Source organism: Gymnogyps californianus, unplaced genomic scaffold (genome assembly GCF_018139145.2).
Source record: "Gymnogyps californianus isolate 813 unplaced genomic scaffold, ASM1813914v2 HiC_scaffold_85, whole genome shotgun sequence".
NCBI lineage: Eukaryota > Metazoa > Chordata > Aves > Accipitriformes > Cathartidae > Gymnogyps > Gymnogyps californianus.
The window spans coordinates 53,019-73,948 of NW_026114478.1; the positions used below are offsets into that span (position 1 = coordinate 53,019).

General features: G+C 47.1%; 2 long non-coding RNA genes across 3 annotated transcripts in view; both read right to left on the bottom strand.

The window, feature by feature from the left end:
* Positions 1-2,850: 2,850 nt before the first annotated feature.
* LOC127029255 (uncharacterized) overlaps positions 2,851-20,930 on the bottom strand; it is a 182,128-nt gene continuing 164,048 nt past the window's right edge. Inside the window, exon 3 of the long non-coding RNA XR_007768156.1 lies at positions 2,851-3,288. This is a non-coding gene — a long non-coding RNA (uncharacterized LOC127029255). The remainder of the gene's footprint in view (positions 3,289-20,930) is intronic.
* Positions 9,542-10,989, bottom strand: LOC127029253 (uncharacterized). Of its 2 annotated transcripts, none has more exons than XR_007768152.1 (3): positions 10,926-10,989; positions 10,296-10,418; positions 9,542-9,583 (listed from the first exon to the last, which is right to left on the bottom strand). It is a non-coding gene; the product is annotated as an uncharacterized LOC127029253 (long non-coding RNA). The 2 variants fall into 2 exon arrangements; XR_007768153.1 differs by lacking the exon at positions 9,542-9,583 and adding an exon at positions 10,151-10,192.

Sequence of the window (20,930 nt, forward strand, 5' to 3'; positions counted from 1 at the left end):
TCACAGGAAGCATCGTGACGGAAATAGAGGGGTGCTGAGGTGGCCGGAGAGACAGATGGTGGCTCGAGGACACAAAGGTACTCCGGAGAGGATTTGAACAGAGCACAGATGTCATGAGGGAGTCGCTGACCGATTGGAGGCAAGCGAGATGGAGGAGAGGACAAAAAGACTGCTGTGAGGAAGAGGTTCTGACAGACCGAGAGGGGTACAAATTATGCTCCAGAGATAAAAGCGTGCCGAGGAGACCCTCTAAAGCCTCGGGATGAACTGAGAGAAAAGAAAAAAGCGACTGGGTACAGGACAGACTGGAATGGATTAAAAAATAAAGACAGCAGACTGGGTAAAAATAGATGAGGAAAGAAAATGTAAAAGCGACAGGGTACAGGACAGACAGGAAAATTAAAAAACACGGAGAGACATCTTGATAAAAGTGGACATAGAACAAAAATTTTAAAAGCGACAGGATACAGGAAACAGGAAAAAATTAATAAATAGGGACAGAAAACTAGATAAGAGTACACCTAGAAACAAAATTTCAAAATGAAAAGAATGATGAGAGTAAACAAAATGGAAAATAGAGACAGTTAACTAGATAAAAGTAGACATAGAAAGAAAATTTAAAAAGCAATGTGGTTCATGACAGACAGGAAAGAATTAAAAAATAGAAACAGTAAGTGGATAAAAGTAGACAGAAATAACATTTTAAGAGCAACAGGATTAAGGAAGTAAAGGAAAAAATTAAAAAATAGGGACAGCAAACTAAAATGGAGACACATGTCATGGTTTAACCCCAGCCAGTAACTAAGCACCACGCAGCCGCTCCCTCGCTCCCCCACTCCCAGTGGGATGGGGAGGAGAATCGGGGAAAAAAGGTAAAACTCGTGGGTTGAGATAAGAACAGTTTAATAACTAAAGTAAAATATAATACTAACAATAATAATAATTGTAATGAAAAGGAATATAACCAAAAAAAGGGAGAGAAGAAAAAAACAACCAACCAAAAAAACCAGTGATGCACAATGCAATTGCTCACCACCTGCTGACCGATGCCCCAGCAGCGATCCGCCCCTCCCGGCCAACTCCCCCGCCTTTTATATACTGGGCACGACGTTCTATGGTATGGAATACCCCTTTGGCTAGTTCGGGTCAGCTGCCCCGGCTATGCTCCCTCCCCAGCTTCTTGCACACCTGCTTGCTGGCAGAGCATGGGAAACTGAAAAGTCCTTGGCTTAAGATAAGCGCTACTTAGCAACAACTAAAACATCAGCGTGTTATCAACAGTATTCTCACACTAAATCCAAAACACACACTGTACCAGCTACTAAGAAGAGAGTTAACTCTGTCCCAGCCGAAACCAGGACAACATCACATTTCATACATCCTCTTTTCGTTACATACATGTCACACTAATCCCTCCTATTTACTGCATTTACATATTGCTAATGTTGCAGAGCTATACTACGCATGCGCAGGGTTCCCGAGTGGCCGTCTGTGGTCGTTTGGGGAGGTGCCCCCTACTCATTCCGAGACAAAGTTCACATTAAGTTGTTATTTTCGTCAAGTAAGCATTCTATCCCTCATTGACTGAGCATGTCCTTGTGGTTGTTACTTTAAGATAAGTTCTTGTTAAAAAACGCTCTATCCGTACCTGCAAACGCTTCATGTAACTTCTAGCAGTTACAAGATAAAGACAACTACAGGATAATGACTACTAAGGCTTATTTACGTAAAGAAATGTTTCACATACCATCTAGCAGTTACAAGAGAATGACAACTACTAAGGTCTATTTACATACGATTAAAACAGGTGGTATCATCACCACCCTAACATGTCTCTCTCTGCCTCTGCCCCTTCCTCCACCGCAGTGCCACCTGCCCAACCCTCACCCGCTCAGCAGCGCGCAGTGCACACCTCGATGCTCCTCATCCGGAAGGCTTCCTCAATACGTGGTGGCTCACGCATGTAGCTGACGGGGGCACTGAGCTCCCAGCACCACATGCTGGTGGTCTGCTCTGTTAGGGACAGCTCGGAGGGATCCTTCCTCACTGCAGGGACTGGCCATTCCTGGGACAGAGGGACATGGAGGAGTGGGGCAGAGAGCCAGAAAACAGGGTGCTGCGAACAAGAGAGGGACAAGGAGCAGGACAACAGCATAGAGAGAGGAGAGCAGAGAGATGGAGCAAAAAAACAGGGACAGAGAGATGGAGGGATAAATAAGAGAGGCAGGGGGCAGGGGAGAGAGGTGGAAGGGACCAGCAGGACAAGAAGACAGAGACAAGACAAGGGATGGGGAACACTTCTGAAGTGATAGGGGAAAAGAAACATAGGCAAGAAATAAAAAATAGAAACCGGGAGCTGGATAGAGTTGGAAAGAAAGTTTCAAAAAGCAACAGGATACAAGAACCATATCAAGAATTAAAAAATACGTACACGGAGCTGCATAGAGGGAGATGTAGGAAGGAAATTTGAAAAGCGATGGGGTGCAAGAAATTAAAATTCGGTCAGGGAGACAGAGAGAGGGAAAAGTAGCAAGAAAATTTTAAAAGTGACTAGGTTCAAGAAACATATGCAAGAATTTAAAAAACAGGGATGGAGAAGTAGAAAGAAAGCTTCAAAATTGATGGTGTTAAAGAAACATAGGCAAGAATTGAAAAACAAGGACAGGGAGCTCGATAGAAGGAGACTGTAGTGGGTTGACCTTGGCTGGCTGCCGGGTGCCCACCAAGCTGCTCTATCACTCCCCCTCTTCAACAAGACAGGGAAAGAAAATACAATGAAAAAGCTTGTGGGTCAAGATAAGGACAAAGAGATCGCTCCCCAATTACTGTCACAGGCAAAACAGACTGGACTTGGGGAAATCAATATAATTTATTGTCAGTCAAAATCAGAGTAAGATCATGAGAAAAAGAACAAATCTAAAAAACACCTTCCCCCCCTCTCTTTTTTCCTGGGCTCATCTTCACTCCTCACTTCTCTACCTCCTCCCCCAAAGCAGTGCAGGGGGACAGGGAGCAGGGGTTGCGGTCAGTTCATCACATGTTGTCCCTGCTGCTCCTTCCTCCTCATGTTCTTCTTCTGCTCTAGCGTGGGGTCCTTCCCACGGGGCCACAGGTCCTGCCAGCAAACCTCCTCCAGCATGGGCTCCTCTCCACAGCTGCTGACAGGAGCCTGTTCCAGTGTGCGCTCTCCACAGGGTCACAGGTTCCTGCAGGCACATCCACCTGTTCTGGCGTGGGGTCCTCCACGGGCTGCGGGTGCATGTCTGCTCCACCATGGACCTCCACGGGCTGCAAGGAGACAGCCTGCCTCACCATGGTCTTCACCACAGGCTGCAGGGGAATCTCTGCTCTGGTGCCTGGAGCACCTCCTCCCCCTCCTCCTTCCTGACCTTGGTGTCTGCAGGGCTGTTTCACACTCGCATTTTCTCTGTCACAGCTTCAGCGCAGCATTTTTTAGCCCTTCTTAAATATGTCATCACAGAGGTGCTACCAGTGTTGCTGACGGGCTCAGCTTTGAGCAGCAGCAGATCTGTCTTGGAGCGGGCTGGAACTGGCTATGCCCAGCACAGGGGCAACTCCTGGTGTCTTCTCACAGAAGCCACCCCTGCAGCCCCTGCCTCCACCCCCAGCTAACAAAACCTTGCCACATAAATCCAATAGGACAGCAATCAGCTGCAGGGCAGGTGGGGGGATTGAAAGATAGGGAAAGGGAGCCACAGAGAGAGAGGCAGAGGCGGAGGCAAAACCATAGCGATGGGCTACAGGCCAGAGAAGGAGGAAAGGAGAGGGAACCAGACAGAGAGAGATGGAGAAAAACAAAGAATAGCGATCGGCCGCAGAGCAGAGAGGGAGGAATTAAAAAAAAAGGACAGTGGGGTGGACAGAGAGAGACTGAGAAATACCAAAACCCTCAATGAGCTAAAGGGGGAGGACTTAAAGGACACGGAGCGAGATAGAGAATGGTAAAGAGAAAAATGGGTTATGAGACAGAGGAGGCAGAAAGGGGGGGCGGTCCCGCGAACCCCACCCGGGGGCGGGGCCAGAGGGGGGGGGGGCGGTCCCGCGAACCCCACCCGGGGGCGGGTCGACGCGGGGAAAAACTCGCGTGGGGAAAAACTCGCGTGGGGAAAAACTCGCGTGGGGAAAAACTCGCGTGGGGAAAAACTCGCGTGGGGAAAAACTCGCGTGGGGAAAAACTCGCGTGGGGAAAAACTCGCGTGGGGAAAAACTCGCGTGGGGAAAAACTCGCGTGGGGAAAAACTCGCGTGGGGAAAAACTCGCGTGGGGAAAAACTCGCGTGGGGAAAAACTCGCGTGGGGAAAAACTCGCGTGGGGAAAAACTCGCGTGGGGAAAAACTCGCGTGGGGAAAAACTCGCGTGGGGAAAAACTCGCGTGGGGAAAAACTCGCGTGGGGAAAAACTCGCGTGGGGAAAAACTCGCGTGGGGAAAAACTCGCGTGGGGAAAAACTCGCGTGGGGAAAAACTCGCGTGGGGAAAAACTCGCGTGGGGAAAACTCGCGTGGGGAAAAACTCGCGTGGGGAAAAACTCGCGTGGGGAAAAACTCGCGTGGGGAAAAACTCGCGTGGGGAAAAACTCGCGTGGGGAAAAACTCGCGTGGGGAAAAACTCGCGTGGGGAAAACTCGCGTGGGGAAAAACTCGCGTGGGGAAAAACTCGCGTGGGGAAAACGATGGCCCACAGGGCAGAGAGGGAGGAATTAAAAAGGGGGACAGTGAGGTGGACAGAGAGAGACTGAGGTTTCTGTTTGTGGTGTTTTTTTTTTTAATCGATGAGCTAAAGGGGAGAGACAGAGGAATTAAAGAATAGGGACAGGGAGCCAGACAGAGAGAGAACAATAAAGACAAAAATGGGCTATGGGACAGAGAGGGAAGACATTAAAACATTGGGACAGGGACCTGGAACAAGAGAATATAAGCAAGAAAAAGCATATCTAGAATACAGGGCAGAGAGAGAGGAATTTAGAAATAGGGACATGGAGCCAGACAGAGAGAATTGGGGGGCGGGAATTGTGAAGGGCTAAAGGCAGATGGGGGAGGAATTAAAAAGAATTGGGATAGGAAGACAGACAGATAGATGGAGAAAGACAAAAATAGCGATGGGCTGCAGGACAGAGACAGAGGATGAAAAAAGAGGGACAGGAACACGACAGAAGCACATAGAGAGAAAAAAGAACGTGGAGAGAGAGAAACCACAGAGAAAGAGGAGGACTCGGGAGAATGAGAGAGGGAGAGGTACAGGGAAGTGAAAAAATGACAGCAGTGAGAAAATAGAAGGGAGGGGACCGGGATGCAGAAGGACGACAGAGCTGTCTGGGATGCAGACAGCAAAAAATAACATAGACAACAGGACAAAGGGATTGACAGAGAAGTAAGGGACAGGCAGCAGGACAGAGGAACAGAAGGAAAAAATACCGATGAGCAACAGGACAAAGGACACAGAGAAAAAGAAGGAGGGAGAGAGAGAGAAAGATGGGGCTAGAGCACGGGACTTGGAGACAAAAAGCAGGACAAGGAACAGGACAGAGGGACTGGGGTGGGGTGGGAGAACCAGATGCAGATTAAGACAAAGAGATGGAGAAAGAACAAAACAATGATGGGCTGCTGGACAGAGATGGAGCAAGAAAAAGTAGGGCCAGAGTAGGGAAGAGAGAAAGGAAAAAAGGGACAGCTGGCTAAACAGGGGATATAACTAGAAACAATGAGACAGGCAGCGGGACAGAGGAATAAAGGCAGAATAACCAGGGAGAGGAAGCAGGACAGATGGACAGTAGGAGGAAAAAAAGGCCAGGGAGCAGGACTGAGAGATGGAGAAAGAAGCGTTAGGGGCAGAGGGATAGAGAGTGCAAAATACAGGCTAGAGGAAGGACAGAGGGACAGAGAGAGAACGAGAGGACAGAACGCGGAGAGCAGGAGAAAGAAAAACCAGTGACAGCAGCAGGCCAGAAGCCAGGGGAAGGAAGGACGGGAGGAAGGAGAGAGGGATACAGAAAGCAAGTGAGGGACAGGGAGGAAGAAAATGGGATACAGAGAAAAAGAGAGGGATGGGGAGCAAGCAAGAGCAACAGGGAGAATGACAGGGAGATGAAGCCAGAGAAAAACAAGGGACTGAAAGCAGGACAGAGAAATGGAAAAGGAAAATTAGGGATGGGTACAAGCACGAGAGGAAAAGAATGCCAGGGACACGCCAGAGAAAAAAAAAAAAAAAGACAGGTGCAGCTCAGGACAAAGAGATGGAAAAGGAAAAAACAGCAATGGGCTGCAGGACAGAGACGAAGGATGACAAGAAGGAAGGAGAGAGAACAGGACAAAAACACAGCAGAAAAGAAAGGGAGCGGTAGAAACTAGAGAGAGAAAGCGAGAGAGGAAGAGGGAGCAGGACAGAAGAATAGAGGAAAAGAGGAGAGGTACAGGGAAGCAAAGAAAATCACAGCAGCGTGGGAAAGAGAGGGGGCCAGGGGAGGGACAGGGAGGGACCGGGACACAGAGGAGGGGTGACAGGGCCCAAGGGCCCAGGACTCACCACAGCTCTTGCTCTCGGCGCTGCCAGAAGAATTTGTCAGTTCAGACCCTTCTTCTCCTGCTCTCCTCCCTCTTCTGTAACTCTGGTCACTTGGCTGTCCTCCACCTGAGAGAATACGTGGGTGTCTCACAGCTCTTACGAGATGAAACTTCCTAGACACGCAGCCTCGCTCGGTTGTGCACTCCATGGCTGTGATGGACTGCAGGATGAGAAAAGAGGCCAGGGATCAGGACAGAGGGGAATAATGGGACAGCGAACTAGGCAGGGGGATATAGCAAGAAACAATGAGACAGGCAGTGTCATGCAGATATACAAGCAAAAAGGGGGACGATGGAGGACAGAAAAGCTAAGAGAAAATGGACAGGGAGCGGGGCAGAAATGGAGAAACATCCCAGAGATGGCGGGGTGCAGGCAGCACCACGGGTCCAGTGGCAGAGTAGCTCAGGGCGGTGGGGAACTCACGTGGGGAAAAATCACATGGGTCATGAGCCACACATGGCAACAGGCATGAGCCACCCACGGACACAGGACTGGGGGGGGGCCACCCATGGACACAGGGGCCAGAGGGGGGCGGGAGCCCCGCAGACATGGCAGGGGGACATGCTTTGGGATGACCTGCACAGGGGGTCCACCTGGGATAATCCATAGCAGATAACTCACCTGGGATGACCTGCAACACATGGTCTAGAATATCTATTGAGACACACACATATTTGCACATATATCTATTTCCATGTATTATATAGAATATCTATTAGACATAGACATATATCTCTACTTACACATATCTCTGTTTCACTTATTATATAGAATATCTATTTAGACTTACATATTATCTCTGTTTACACTTACCTATTTCCCTTAAGCATACAGACCATCTATTTAGACTATTTATCTTTAGACCTATAGGTATTTTGACACTTCAGCATCTTTTCAGACATCTCCGCTTAGACTTACTAAGTGTTACATAGTGTAGTGTGGATAGCTCTACCTAGTCAGACTTCTTTCTATTTTAAATTCCTTTGTATATAAATATATCTTTTTTGCATTTTTAAGTCCTTTATTTTTTAATTTATATATACACACAAGTTTTTTGTATTTTAAACCCCTACATATATATCTCTAGTCAGAATTTTTTTATATTCTATAATCCTTTATATGATACAGTAGATAGAGGTTTCTATTTGAAAATCCTTTTTATATATAAAACAATATTATTTTTCAATATCTATAAACCCGAGATCTTTTTCTCTATTTCAAACACCTCACACCCATATTTACAGTTTCTATTGTTTTTTAAACCCCCATCCACCAATTCTCAGGCATTTGGGGCTGTGACCCACCCCCATCCACCACTCACCTGCTCCTCTGCCACATCATTGCCCCCCCGCTGACACTGCTGCCCCAAATGACATCATCACCTCCCACACCTCCCAATCCTCCCCTTTTTATTCACCCCCAAAAAGGCACAAAATGAGGGAAACAGCCCCAACCAGCAGCTCGTTACTTTAAGACTGTCATTGACATACGTATACACACCCCGCAAAAGGGTGGCTCTGCTAGGAAGCTAAAGGGGGAGTGCTCCCCCCAAACAGTTGCAGCCCCCCCAGCCCCTGTCCTGCAGGCTGGCAACGGGCCCACGAGGCGGGGGGGGGCAAAGGGGAGCGTGACAGGGGATGGCGCCACATCCCTTGCTCAGGCTCTGCTCTGGGAATGTTGCCCTCCGTTCCCACGCTGGGAGGGCTCCCCAGGGCAACAACGCCCCCAGTCCCTCTTCGGCCCCGCACTCTGCCCCCAACACAGCCCTTGCTGCGCACCTGCGGGGCACCCGCTGCAGACAGAGCCAGGAGCCTCCAGGCACAGGGCCGGCCCCTTACGGTGAGTCTTCTTAGCCACCGGCAGGCAAAGCTGGGCTCGGGGGGAATCTATTGAGCATCGCGAGATGCTTACACCACCGCATCTGAAAAACAAAAATCCAAACTGTATTTCAGCCTACTAAAATAACACGTCTGGCTTGCTGGGTCAACAAAATTGGAAGTGAAGCATAAAACTTTAAAGAGTAAACTAAAAAAGAAAGAATAAATCTCAGTAATTCACTTTATACTAAAAAGGCATGCATATTTTTATATACATCCAATAACAATACCTATACGATAAAAGCAGTTGATTTTCCTGTTGCATTAGTTTAACTTGCATAGCTGTGAATTGATACCATTAAATTACCTGTCTCCAAAATACACAGCTATAAGTTGACTAGGGTTTTTTTTTTTGTGTTACATGATTAGGATGGACATCTGGCCAGCTGCAGTGCCCAAGAGAGATGCTACTGAACTGCAGGGAAATGCAACCATTGAAAGCGAGACAGAAATAAAAAGGACTTCAGAGCACTTCCATCAAAATATCAGGAAAAACCCCCATAAACATTCAGTTGCCTGTCTTTTTCAAGATTTAGACAAAAATACCTAACTGCTTAAGCACACCTATAAGTTATATGCTATAGCTATTTGGCAGTTACAGTTTAAACAATGCAAGTCAATTTGCAGGTTATACAATTTAAGTTTTTTTAACATTTCATTTACGATAGAAAAACCAGCGAGATAGAAGTAAAACTATATAAGGAATCTTCTGAAAAAGAAAAAAAAAAAATCAAATCCCAGTGCTGCAATACATAAGGCTAACCAAAAGGACTGGCAGATTTTAATGCTCTTGGCTGTACTGAGCATGGAAGGAACATGTTTTTATGATATCTCAACTGTTACAACTGAGAACCCAAAGACCAGCAATGCCATCGACTTTTGGAAGACATGTTGTGCTTGGGTCTCTGGAAGGAAGTAAATTTTCTTTTTTTTTTTTTTTTTTTAAAAGAGTGAAAAATCTTGCTGCTGGTGACTTCTACTGCCAAGTACATCATCGCTGAAGATCCACTCTGATGAGAAGTTAATAAAAATGCAAGTTCTTTGAATGAGAAAAGTAGTCCAGAAAAGGGTTCCCCAAAAAACAGACCGCTCGACAGCAGATATGCCGACACATCCTGGATCACTGCTGCGAGAGAAGACCGTCCGTAAATTTCTCAGATACAAACACACACAAGACAGACTTGTGCATTGAGCCTCTAACACAAGAAAGGAAGCGCTCGGTTAGCATTATGCTGATGGGCTGAGGCACACGAGACCCTCGGTGTGGCTACCAATGTGCTCGCCTAACACAGAAGAACCAATGGGAACAGCAAGACCTGAGTAACATAGGGTATAGCACACAGAAAACAAGCGACACAAACTACCTCCTCACCTACAAAGCCCCTTAGGGAATAACGGCGGCGGTCGGCCGATGGAAAGGCACGATGGCGTGACATGGTGACTCAAAAATCTAAAATGGACACCTTACGACTACAGAAACCGTGCTAAGCACAAGACAACATAACTGCCATGACTGATACTAGAGCAAACCTCATTGGACACTTAAGGAAAAAGGCAAAACTGGAATAACAGAAAAGCTTGCGTGCCCGGGACTGTGATAAAAGACGACCCCTGGCTGCAGATTGTTACAAGCACAAATAATACACACCCTCGTCTCCAAGAAATTCCAGGGAAGATGGCGACACAAACCCATGCTGGAAATAAGTGCCTAGTCAATGCTTCTAAGTAACAATGCCTGTGACATCGGGACGGATGCAAAAATTAAGTCGGGGAACAAGTAAGTAAAAGGCACGGAGAAGCGGAGACCTCAGAGTTCTGGGGGGTATAGTTTTACATACCTAATGCCTTACGAGATGAGACTCATCTGACATTGAGCCCCGCATACTGAGATGCAGAGGCCCAGACTGTTTACGCCGCGTCTCTTGTGACTCTGTTGTACCTCCCGTCAGCTGTGTGGAAGACTAAAACAGAACAGACCTCATCGACGTCCAAATCCAACTGCAAAACCAACCTGAGAAAGGCCAATGAACCCTCCTCCCTTTCCCAACCATCCCCCAGTCTCAAAACTTTACAAACCCTTCTCACCTCCTGAACTGTCAGGGAAGGAACCCCACTGCTTCCTGACAGCTCCTGCCCTGTATTTGCACCCCTGAACCCCCTGCATTGGCCACTCCTCAGGAGCTGTTCTTCTGAGCTGCACCCTGCATTCTGCAGCCACCTCCTATCTTACACCTTCCCACAGATGCTGGGCTCTGCTACAAGCCCACAACACAAGTGAACTCCTGATGCTTATAATCTATGAGGGGCCTGCCGCAAGCTGCAAAGGTTCTAGGGACAACACGGTTCTCTGTGGCAATGGGAAAGGCGATGAGCCATCCCATACCCTGAAAGACACTATGCCTTAGGTCCCTGCTGCTTTCCTTGAAAAATGCCAAAACTCCATACACAGGCACATGCAAGATGCTCACCCTAAGCCCTGCTAGATGATCTCACCATCAGTCCTGTTAAGAGAGAGAATATCAGCAGCTCACACAGTATATACAGCAAAACCAGGGAAGAAAACAAGGTTCCATCTTCAATAGAGTCAGGAATTCCAGAAAAACACAAGGCACCTAGAACAATAAAAAAAAAAATGCATACTATTAAACTATCTTGCCACCCCTGAACACTCAATACAAAAACTACTGACCAGGGGAAAAAAAAAAACACAAACCACACTGCATACAAGCATACTTTCTACTATGTGTGCTGCTGAACTTTGACTGGTCCCAGTGCTCTTGCCTCAAACAGAACACCTCCACTTCTCTAAATGCCAACACACATCTGCCCAGACAGCTTAGACAACTCAAAAAACTACATCAACTGAAGAAACAGCAGAGCACCACACCAAAGAAACCCTGGAGCAGAATGAGCTCCTGATGAGCGGCTGTGGCTCATATACCCGGGCCCCGCCCACACCCCCTTCCCACAATCCCCTGTGAAAGGGGAGGGGCCAACCACCAGAAGACAAAGGCAGCCAGAGGAGCAGCAGGGAGTTTTCTCATCTGCCTGAAGTTTACAGCGTGCAAAGCGCTGAACAGAGAAAGCGACCCTTACCGGAAATGACGATACCTGCTCTTTTTCTACAACTACATCTACGCTGCATCAGCAACGTGACCGGGTAGGGAATTGAACTTAATTTTTCCGGGGCGTAGATAGACAAAGATAGATGTCCTGCTAAGTTATGTAAGAAAGTAATTTGTTAAACACAATAACAATATTGTTATCAAAAACGACGTGCTTTACTTTCCTACAAAAATCCCAAAATGCCATGGGGTTACGCTTCATTTCTAGCAAGACCATACATACTACTAACTTCTACCAGAACTGCCTTCTGGATAGGACCGATGACAAAGCAGAATTAGATCCCATAAGAATCCCTTCCCAAAAATATCTCCGGTTGCAAAGCAAATTATTTATGGTAAATTACCGATGATTCAGGGTCACCTTGGCGGTCTCTCTGAGCGACTCCCTTAACAGAACTAGATGATCCCAAGAGCAGAAAACGCTAAAAAACCATGGAAATACAAGAAACGTATCAGACACTGTATGAAGCCCAATTAACACCTAAAGAGCTAGAACAAAAATAAGGTGCAAAACAGAACAAAAAACACCACGGGAGATGCATCAATGGCAATAGGTGAAGGCTATTGCCTCATCTGAAGAACTCAGGAGGAGATCTGAGGTGACGCTCGACACCTTTGGGGTACCAGATAGAAACATACTATAAGACAGAAAACAAAAAGATGGCTCTGGAGCACAAAGATGGCTTCGGAAAAGGTTCTGATGGAACAAGAGGCATCGTCACGGGGATCAGAGAGATCCCGAAGGGGCCAGGGAGACCAAAGAAGTCTCGGGGATGCAACGAGCTCAAAAGGTAATCGAACAAAGTACAGGCGTCCTCAGGGGACCGGGGACCGAATGGAGGCGCACCAAACAGACGAGAGGACGGAAAGACCAACCGGCGTAACGGATAGGGTTCCGAGGGAAGAGGGGGGTGCAGAGCATCCTCCCGAGCTAAAATGGGGCTCTAGGGCGTAGGCGATGTCTCACAAGAGCTCGGCAAAGGGAGCGGAGGAGTCACCAGGGGCCCTGAGAGACCAAAGAAGCCTCAGAGGTAACAATGAGGAACTCCAAAGGGGATTTCCACAAAGTACAGATGTCATCAGGGGGCCGGGGCTGAATGAAGGCATCCTAAATGGCAAAGAGTAAGATAAGAGCGCTCTGAAGAGCACAAAAAAATAAAATCAAAAGGGAGCTAAAGCACTACGAGAGTGCTGTGGAGTACGAGAAAGGACTCGGAAGACATTGTTATAGAGAGGAGAGGAATTGGGAGGGGGCAGGGTAAGAAAAGAAGGCTTGGAGACACCATGAGGGCCTTGGAGTCTCAGGAGGGCATCTAGGCAAACTACGGACGGCCGAATGGGAGAGGAACTGAACGGAGACACCCTCGATGGCAGAGAAAAAGATAAAAGAGTGCTGCACAGCAAAGAAAGAAGGGAGGCTCTGCCGGAACAAGAGAGACAGAAAGGGAGATAAAATGCTCCAAGGTGCTGTGGAGAACGAGGAAGGCCTCAGGAGGCGGCCTGACCGCGAGGAGAAGGTTGTCGAGGGGGGCCGACAGACAAAAGAAGGCTTAGGGACAACAGGGAGGAACTCGGTTGATCATCCAAGCGGAGTATGCACGGTCTCGGGTGGCCAGGGACTGAACACAGGAATCCTAGATAGCGTAGAGGAACAACTGAGTGCTCTGTGGCTCAAAGATGGCCCCACCTAAAGCGCTACAAGATGGACATGGAGCATGAGGAAGGTCTCGGGAGGCATCGTGACTGGGAAAAGAAGAGTCCCGAGGGAGGTAGAGACAGAAAAGGATTGGAGACACAGCGATTAAATCCAGAGGGGATCTGAACCAAGTAAACATGTCATCAGAGGGCCAGGGAACAAAATAGAGGCACAGCTAGAGGGAAGAGAGGACAGAAGGACTGGGCTGGGTCACAGATATGGACTCGGGAAGTCCTCTGAGGGAACAAGAGGGGCGCGAGGTCTGCTACAAGGCTAAAAGTGTGCTAAGGGCAACCTCGAAGGCATCGACAGGCATCGTGACACCATTAGAGGGGTCCCGGTTGGGCCAAAGACGCCAAAGAAGGCTCAGGGACACAAAGAGGAAGTCCAGAGGGGTCTTGAACAGAGTACAGAAGTCGTCGGCAGGCCGGGGACCAAATGGAGGCACCCTAGATGGCAGAGGGGACACTCAGAGCGCTCCGAGGCACAAACAAATCTGAGGACGGGTTTCTGAGGACCCACGAGAGGATCAAAGTCCGCTATGGAGCTCAAATGGGGCTGTGGTACACAAAGAAGGCGTCTGAGGAGGCACGGTGACTGAGAGCAGAGGGTCACAAAAGGCTCGGAGGGATAAGAGAGATTGAAAGGGAGGCAAAGCGCTACCAAAATGCTGTGGAGCGCAAGGAAGATCTCAGGAGGCATCCTAGCTAGCATAGAGAAGAGTAAGAATGGTCTTACTTGGGAACGGAGATCTTGGAGAGGCACGATTGCAACAAAACAAATCCAAAGGGGGCTTACGGAGCCGGAAGTATGCTGCAGGGAACATCGAAGACCTCAGGAGACATCGTGACAGTAGCAGAGGGGTTCTGAGAGGGACAGACAGAAGAAGGCTCGAGGACATGATGAAGAAGTCCAGAGGGATTTGAACAGACTACCGATGTCCTCAGGGGACCAGGGACTGAACAGAGGTATCCTAGCTAGCATAGAGGACAACAAGAGCATCCGGAGATGAAAGGTGGCCTCAGGAAAGGTTCTCAGGGAGGGAGAAGGCACAAAGTGCGCTACAGAGCAAAAGAGGGGCTGTGGGGCACAAGGATGGCCATGAGGCACGATGATGGCAGCAGAGGGGTGCTGAGAGTGAAGAGAGAGAGAAGGCGGCTCTGGGACACAATGCAAAACTCAAGGTGTCCCCGCAATGTACAGATGTCCTCAGGGATGAGCGACTGAATGGAGACATCCTAGATGCAGTGAACAAGGCAAGAGAGCTCTGGGGCACAGAGCAAGCCTGAGGAGGGGTTCTGTCTGAATAAGAGAGATACAAAGAGGGCTGCAGAGCTCCAAGGGTGCCGTGGGCCACGAGCACAGTCCCAGGAGGCGTGGTGATGGGAACGAGAGGGCCCGGGGGGGACAGAGACAAACAAAGTATTGCTGACACAATGAGGTGCTCGGGAAGGGATCTGAACAGAGTACAGATGTCCTCAGGGGACCAGGGACTGAATGGAGGCATCCGACATGGCAGAGGGGAAGGTAAGAGTGCTCTGGGGCACAATGAAAGCCCGAGGAAGAGTTGTGTCTGAATAAGAAAGATACAAAGCCTGCTGCAGAACTAAAGGATGGTCATGGAACGCAAGGACACTTGCAGGAAGCATCGTGACAGAAATAGAGGGGTGCTGAGGTGGCCGGAGAGACAGATGGTGGCTGGAGGACACAAAGGTACTCGGGAGGGGATTTGAACAGAGTACAGGTGTCGTGAGGGAGTCGCTGACCCACTGGAGGCAAGCGAGATGGAGGAGAGGACAAAAAGACTGCTCTGAGGAAGAGGAGATTTTCTGACAAACCGAGAGGGGTACAAATTACGCTCCAGAGATAAAAGCGTGCCATGGAGACCCTCTAAAGCCTCAGGATGAACCAAGAGAAAAGGAAAAAAAAAAAAGACGTAAAGAACACTTTAAAAGCAACAGGGTACGTGACAAACAAGAAAGAATTAAAAAAGAGGGGTAGACAGCTTGATAAAAGTAGACATAGAAAATTTAAAAAGCAATAGGTTACAAGGCAGAGGAGAAGAAAAATTAAAAATAGGGACAGAAAACTAGATAAAAGTAGACATAGGAAAAAAAATGAAAAATGAAGGCATTAAAGAGAAAAAAACCCTAAAAAGTAGGGACAACAAACTAAATAAATGGAGACATAGAAAGAAAATGGAAAAATTGAGAGAGTACCCAACAGGTAAGAAAGAATTAAAAAATAGGGACAGGAACTAGATAAAAGCAGACGTAGGAAAAAATTGTAAAAGCAACAAGATTAAGGAAATAAAGGAAGAAATTAAAAAACAGGAACAGCAAACTCAATAAACAAAGACATAGAAACAAAATTTAAAAGCGACAGGGTACAGAACAGTCGAGTGACACAAAAAATAAGACAGTGAACTGGATAAAAGTAGATACAGAAAAAAATGTAAAAGCAATGTGACACAGGACAGACAGGAAATAATAAATAAATAGAGTTAGGCATCTTGATAAAAGTGAACATAGAAGGAAAATTTTTTGAAATGAAAACGTAGAGGACAGGTAGGAAAAAAGTAAATAATAGAGACCGAAAAATGCATAAAAGTGAAGCTAGAAACAAAATTCACAAATGAAGACATTGAGAGGAAAAAATTTAAAAATAGTGAAGAAACCTGAATAGACGGAGACATAGAAAGAAAATTCTAAAAGCGATGGGGTACGGGACAGACAGGAAAGTTTAAAAAACAGAAAGGAAATTTAGAAGCGACAGGGCACAGGACAGAGAGGAAAAAAATAAAAATAAAGATAGTGAATGGATAAAAGTAGACATAAAAACAAAATTTTAAAAGCAATGGGGGTATGTGACAGACAAGAAATAAAAATAGCAATAGGCAGCTTCATAAAGTAGACATATTGTCATGGTATAACTGCAGCTGGCAACTAAGCACCACACAGCTGCTCGCTCACTCCCCCCACCGGGTGGATGGGGGAGAGAATCGAAGGGTAAAAGTGAGAAAACTTGTGGGTTGAGATAAAGGCAGTTTAATAGGGAAAGCAAAAGCTGCAGGCGCAAGCCAGGCAAAACAAAGGAATTCACTTGCCGCTTCCCATCGGCAGGCAGGTGTTCAGCCATCTCCAGGAAAGCAGGGCTCCATCACACATAACGGTGACTTGGGAAGACAAATGCCATCGCTCCCAACGTCCCCCCCCTTCCTCCTTCTTCCCCCAGCTTTATATGCTGAGCATGACATCCTATGGTCTGGAATATCCCTTTGGTCAGTTGGGGTCAAGCTGTCCCGGCTGTGGTCCCCTCCCGCTCCTTGTGCCCCCCCAGCCTCCTCGCTGGTGGGGTGGGGTGAGAGCAGAAAAAGGCCTCGACGCTGTGTAAGCACTGCTCAGCAGTAACGAAAACATCCCTGTGTCATCCACACTGTTTTCAGCACAAATCCAAAACATAGCCCTATACTAGCTACTATGAAGAAATTAACTCTACCCCCAGCCAAACACAGCACAGTTACAAAATAAGAAATAGGGAGAAAAATACGGAGAGATATCAGAAGACAATTTCAAAAGCAATGGGGTACAGAACAGACAAGAAAAAATAAAAGACAGACAGTAAATTGGTTAAAGTAGACATGGAAAGAAAATTTTAAAAGCGACAGGGTACAGGATAGACGGGAAAAATAAAAAATAGGGACACCGAAGTGGATAAACTTTGACATAGAAAGAAAATCGAAGAAGCGACAGGGTACAGGACAGACAGGAGAGAATTAGAAAAGACAGTGAACTGGATAAGAGTAGCCATAGAAACAAAATTTTAAGTTGACAGAGAATAGTATAGACAGGAAAAAAATTAAAAAAGGACAGGAAACTAAATAAATGGAGGCATAGAAAGAAATTTTTAAAGCACCTGGGTACAGGACAGAGAGAGAGAATTAAAGAATAGGGACAGGGAATCAGATAGAGACATAGAAATGTTAAAAAGCAACAGGCTACAAGAAACATAGGAAAGAAATAAAAAAAATAGGAACAGGGATGAGAAACAGAAGGAAACATTGAAAGAAATTTGAAAAGTGGCAGGTATATCGGAAGAAAGGGAGGAATTAAAATTTAGGGAAAGGAAGCCGGATAAAGGGAACTGTGAAAGAGAAATAAATAGTGATGGGGTACAAGAATATAGGGAAGAAGAAAAAAAAAAAACAGAAAAGGGAGCCGGATAGAGGGAGACGTAGAAGAATTTAAAACAGCAACTGAGTACAAGAAACATAGACAAGAATTAAACACAGGACAGGGAGATGGATAGAGGACAACATAGAAAGGAATTTAAACAGTGATCGGGTACAAGAAACACAGGCATATTAAAAAAAACAGGGACAGGGAGATAGATAGAAGAACCATAATAAGAAAAATTGTAAAAGAAACGGGGTACAAGAAACACAGGAAATAATTAAAAAATAGGGACAGGGAGATGGATAGAAGGAAATGCAGAAAGAAAGTGTAAAAAGCAATGGGGTACAGGACAGAGGGAGGAATTAAAAAATAGGGACAGGGTGCAGAAAGAGGAAAAGTAGAAAGACAAAATTAAAATGCAACCAGGGTACAAGAACACAGGAAGTATTAAACAATAGGGAGAGGGAGCCGCAGAGAACATAAAAAAAAATTAATAGGTGAAGTGCTACAGGGCAAATTTGGCAGAAGAGTAACAAGTTTTGGGGAGCCAGACGGGTAGGGTGGGCTGGTGGAGAGGGAGACAGAAGCAGGACAGGCAGAGAGAGATCTGGGGAAGGGTGGCAGAGATCGACAGGTATGCACACGAGAGAACGCCTGACTCGCCACAGCTCCCGGCACCGGCAGAGACCTTCACCGCCCCAATGCTTTCTCTCTGCCTCCGCAGCAGGCGCCTCGATGCTCCTCCACCGCGAGGCTTCCCAGAAGGTCACACGTGCAGCCGATGGAGGCAGCGAGCTCCCAGCACCGTGTGCTGGTGGTCTGCTCTGTCGGGATGGGCTCAGAGGATCCTTCCTCGCCGCAGGGACTGGGCATTCCTGCTGGAGGCAGCTGCCTGCAGGACCCCTTCGATTCCCTCTCAGCCAGTTCCCCTTCCTCAGCTCCTCAGGCAGGTGTGCCTGGCAGACCCTTCCCCAGCTACAGGGAGGAATTACAAAATAGGGACAGGCAGCCGGATAGAGGGAGACATAGAAATAAAATTTTAAAAGTGACAGGGTACAGGACAGATGGAAAACATTAAGAAATAAAGACAGGGAGATGGATAGGGGATACGTAGAAAAAGAAACTAGAAAGCGGTGGGGTACAGGAACACAGGGAATGTAAAAATAGGACAGGGAGGAAGATAGATAGGGATAGGAGAATAGAAAGAAAATTCAAAAAGCAATGGGTACAATTCACACAGACACAAATTAAAAAATAAGGCAGGGAGATGGAGAGACAGACAGACATATAAAGACAGTTTTAAAACCGATGGGGGAAAGGAAAGAGCGAGAAGAAATAAAAAATAGGAAAAGGGATCCAGATGGAGGCATAGAAAGAAAGTTTGAAAAGCAAACAGGGGCTGCCATTCCTTGCTGGAGGCAGCTGCCTGTGCAGGACCCCCTTGATTCCCTCCCTCAGCCAGTTCCCCTTCCTCAGCTCCCTCAGGCAGCCATGCCCAGGCAGCCCCTCTCCAGCTAGAGCCCTTCACACAGCAGGGCCAGCCCCATCCTCAGCCACTGCCACACCTGGGCTGCCCAGCTCCAGCCCCAGCTGGGGCCCATCGGAACAGGGGCCATTGCCAAAGCCCCACAGCACATCACCCCTGCCCTGCTCCTGTCCACAGCCAGGAGCTCTGCACCCAGGGGCTGCAAACACAGCCAGGGGCACAGAGGAGGCAGAAAAGTTGTTCCTTAAGACACATAAGAAATCCCGGCAGTGAGCTGGCTACAAGGCTCAGTGCCCAAAGGCAGCAGGACAGAGGGAGAAAAGGGAAGAGAAAAAGCAGGAGGAAGGACAGGGGGACACAGAGGTGTGGGACAGGGACCAGAAAACCGGATGCTGCAAACAAGAGAGGGACAGGGAGCAGGACAACTGGTAGACAAAGGAGAGTGGAGAGACTGCTCAAAAAAACAGAGAGAGAGAGGGAGGAATAAATGAGAGAGACAGGGAGCAGGAGAGGGAGGCAGAAAAGACCAGCAGGACAACAGGACAGAGAAAGATAAGGGACAGGGAAAAATTCTACAGTGATAGGGGAAAAGAAACATGGCAAGAAATAAAAGATAGAAAGAGGGAGCCAGATAGAGGTAGACGTGGAAAGAAAATTCAAAAACGACAGGGTACAAGAAATATACAAGAACTAACAAATAGGGACAGGGAGATAGAAGAAGGTAGAGAAAAAAGTGTAAAAAGTGACAGGGTACAGGACAGAGAGGCAAGAATTAAGAATTAGAGACAGGGAGATGGACAGAGGGAGATGTAGAAGGAAACTTGTGAAAGTGACAGGATACAAGAATCATAGACAAGAATTAAAAAATAGGTACACGGAGCTGCATAGAGGAGACGTAGGAAGAAAATTTGAAAAGCACGAGGTACAAGAAATACAAGCAAGAAATTAAATTAGGTCAGGGACACCGAGAGGGAAAGTAGCAAGAAATTTAAAAAGCGACTGCGTTCAAGAAACATATTGTCTTGGTTTCAGCTGGGATAGAGTTAATTTTCTCTAGTAGCTGGTACGTGCTAAGTAGTGCTTATCTTAAGGATTTTCAGTTTCCCTGCTCTGCCAGCAAGCAGGTGCACAAGAAGCTGGGGGAGCATGGCCAGGACAGCTGACCTGAACTAGCCAAAGGGCTATTCCATACCATAGAATGTCATGCCCAGTATAGAAATGGGGGGGAGTTGGCCAGGGGGGCGGATCACTGCTTGGGCATCAGTCAGCAGGTGGTGAGCATTATGCATCACTTGTCTTTTCTTTTTTTGTTGTTGTTATATTCCTTTTCATTACAATTATTATTATTAGTTAGTATTATTTATTTTACTTTAGTTATTAAACTGTTTTATCTTAACCCATGAGTTTTACCTTTTTTTCTGGTCCTCCTCTCTATCCCACAGGAAGGGGGAAGCAGCTGCGTGATGCTTAGTTGCTGGCTGGGGTTAAACCACAACACAGATGCAAAAATTTAAAAAATAGGGATGGAGAGGTAGAAGAAAAGTTTCAAAAGCGATGGGGTACAAGAAACATAGGCACGAATTAAAAATAGTGACAGGGAGCCTGACAGAAGGAAACTGTGGTGAGTTGACCTTGGCTGGCTGCTGGGTACCCACCAAAGCCGCTCTATCACTCCCCCTCCTCAACAAGATGGGGGGAGAAAATACAAAGACAAAGCTTGTGGGTCGAGATAAGGACAAAGACAACACTCACCAATTACTGTCATAGGCAAAACAGACTTCACTTGGGAAAATTAATTTAATGTATTGTCAATCAAAATCGGAGTAGGATAATGAGAAATAAGAACAAATCTGAAAAACACTTTCCCCTGCCCCTCTCTGTTTTCCTGGGCTCATCTTCACTCCTGACTTCTCTACCTCCTTCCACTGAGCAGCGCAGGGGGACAGGGAGCAGGGGTTGCAGTCAGTCATCACATGTTGTCTCTGCCGCTC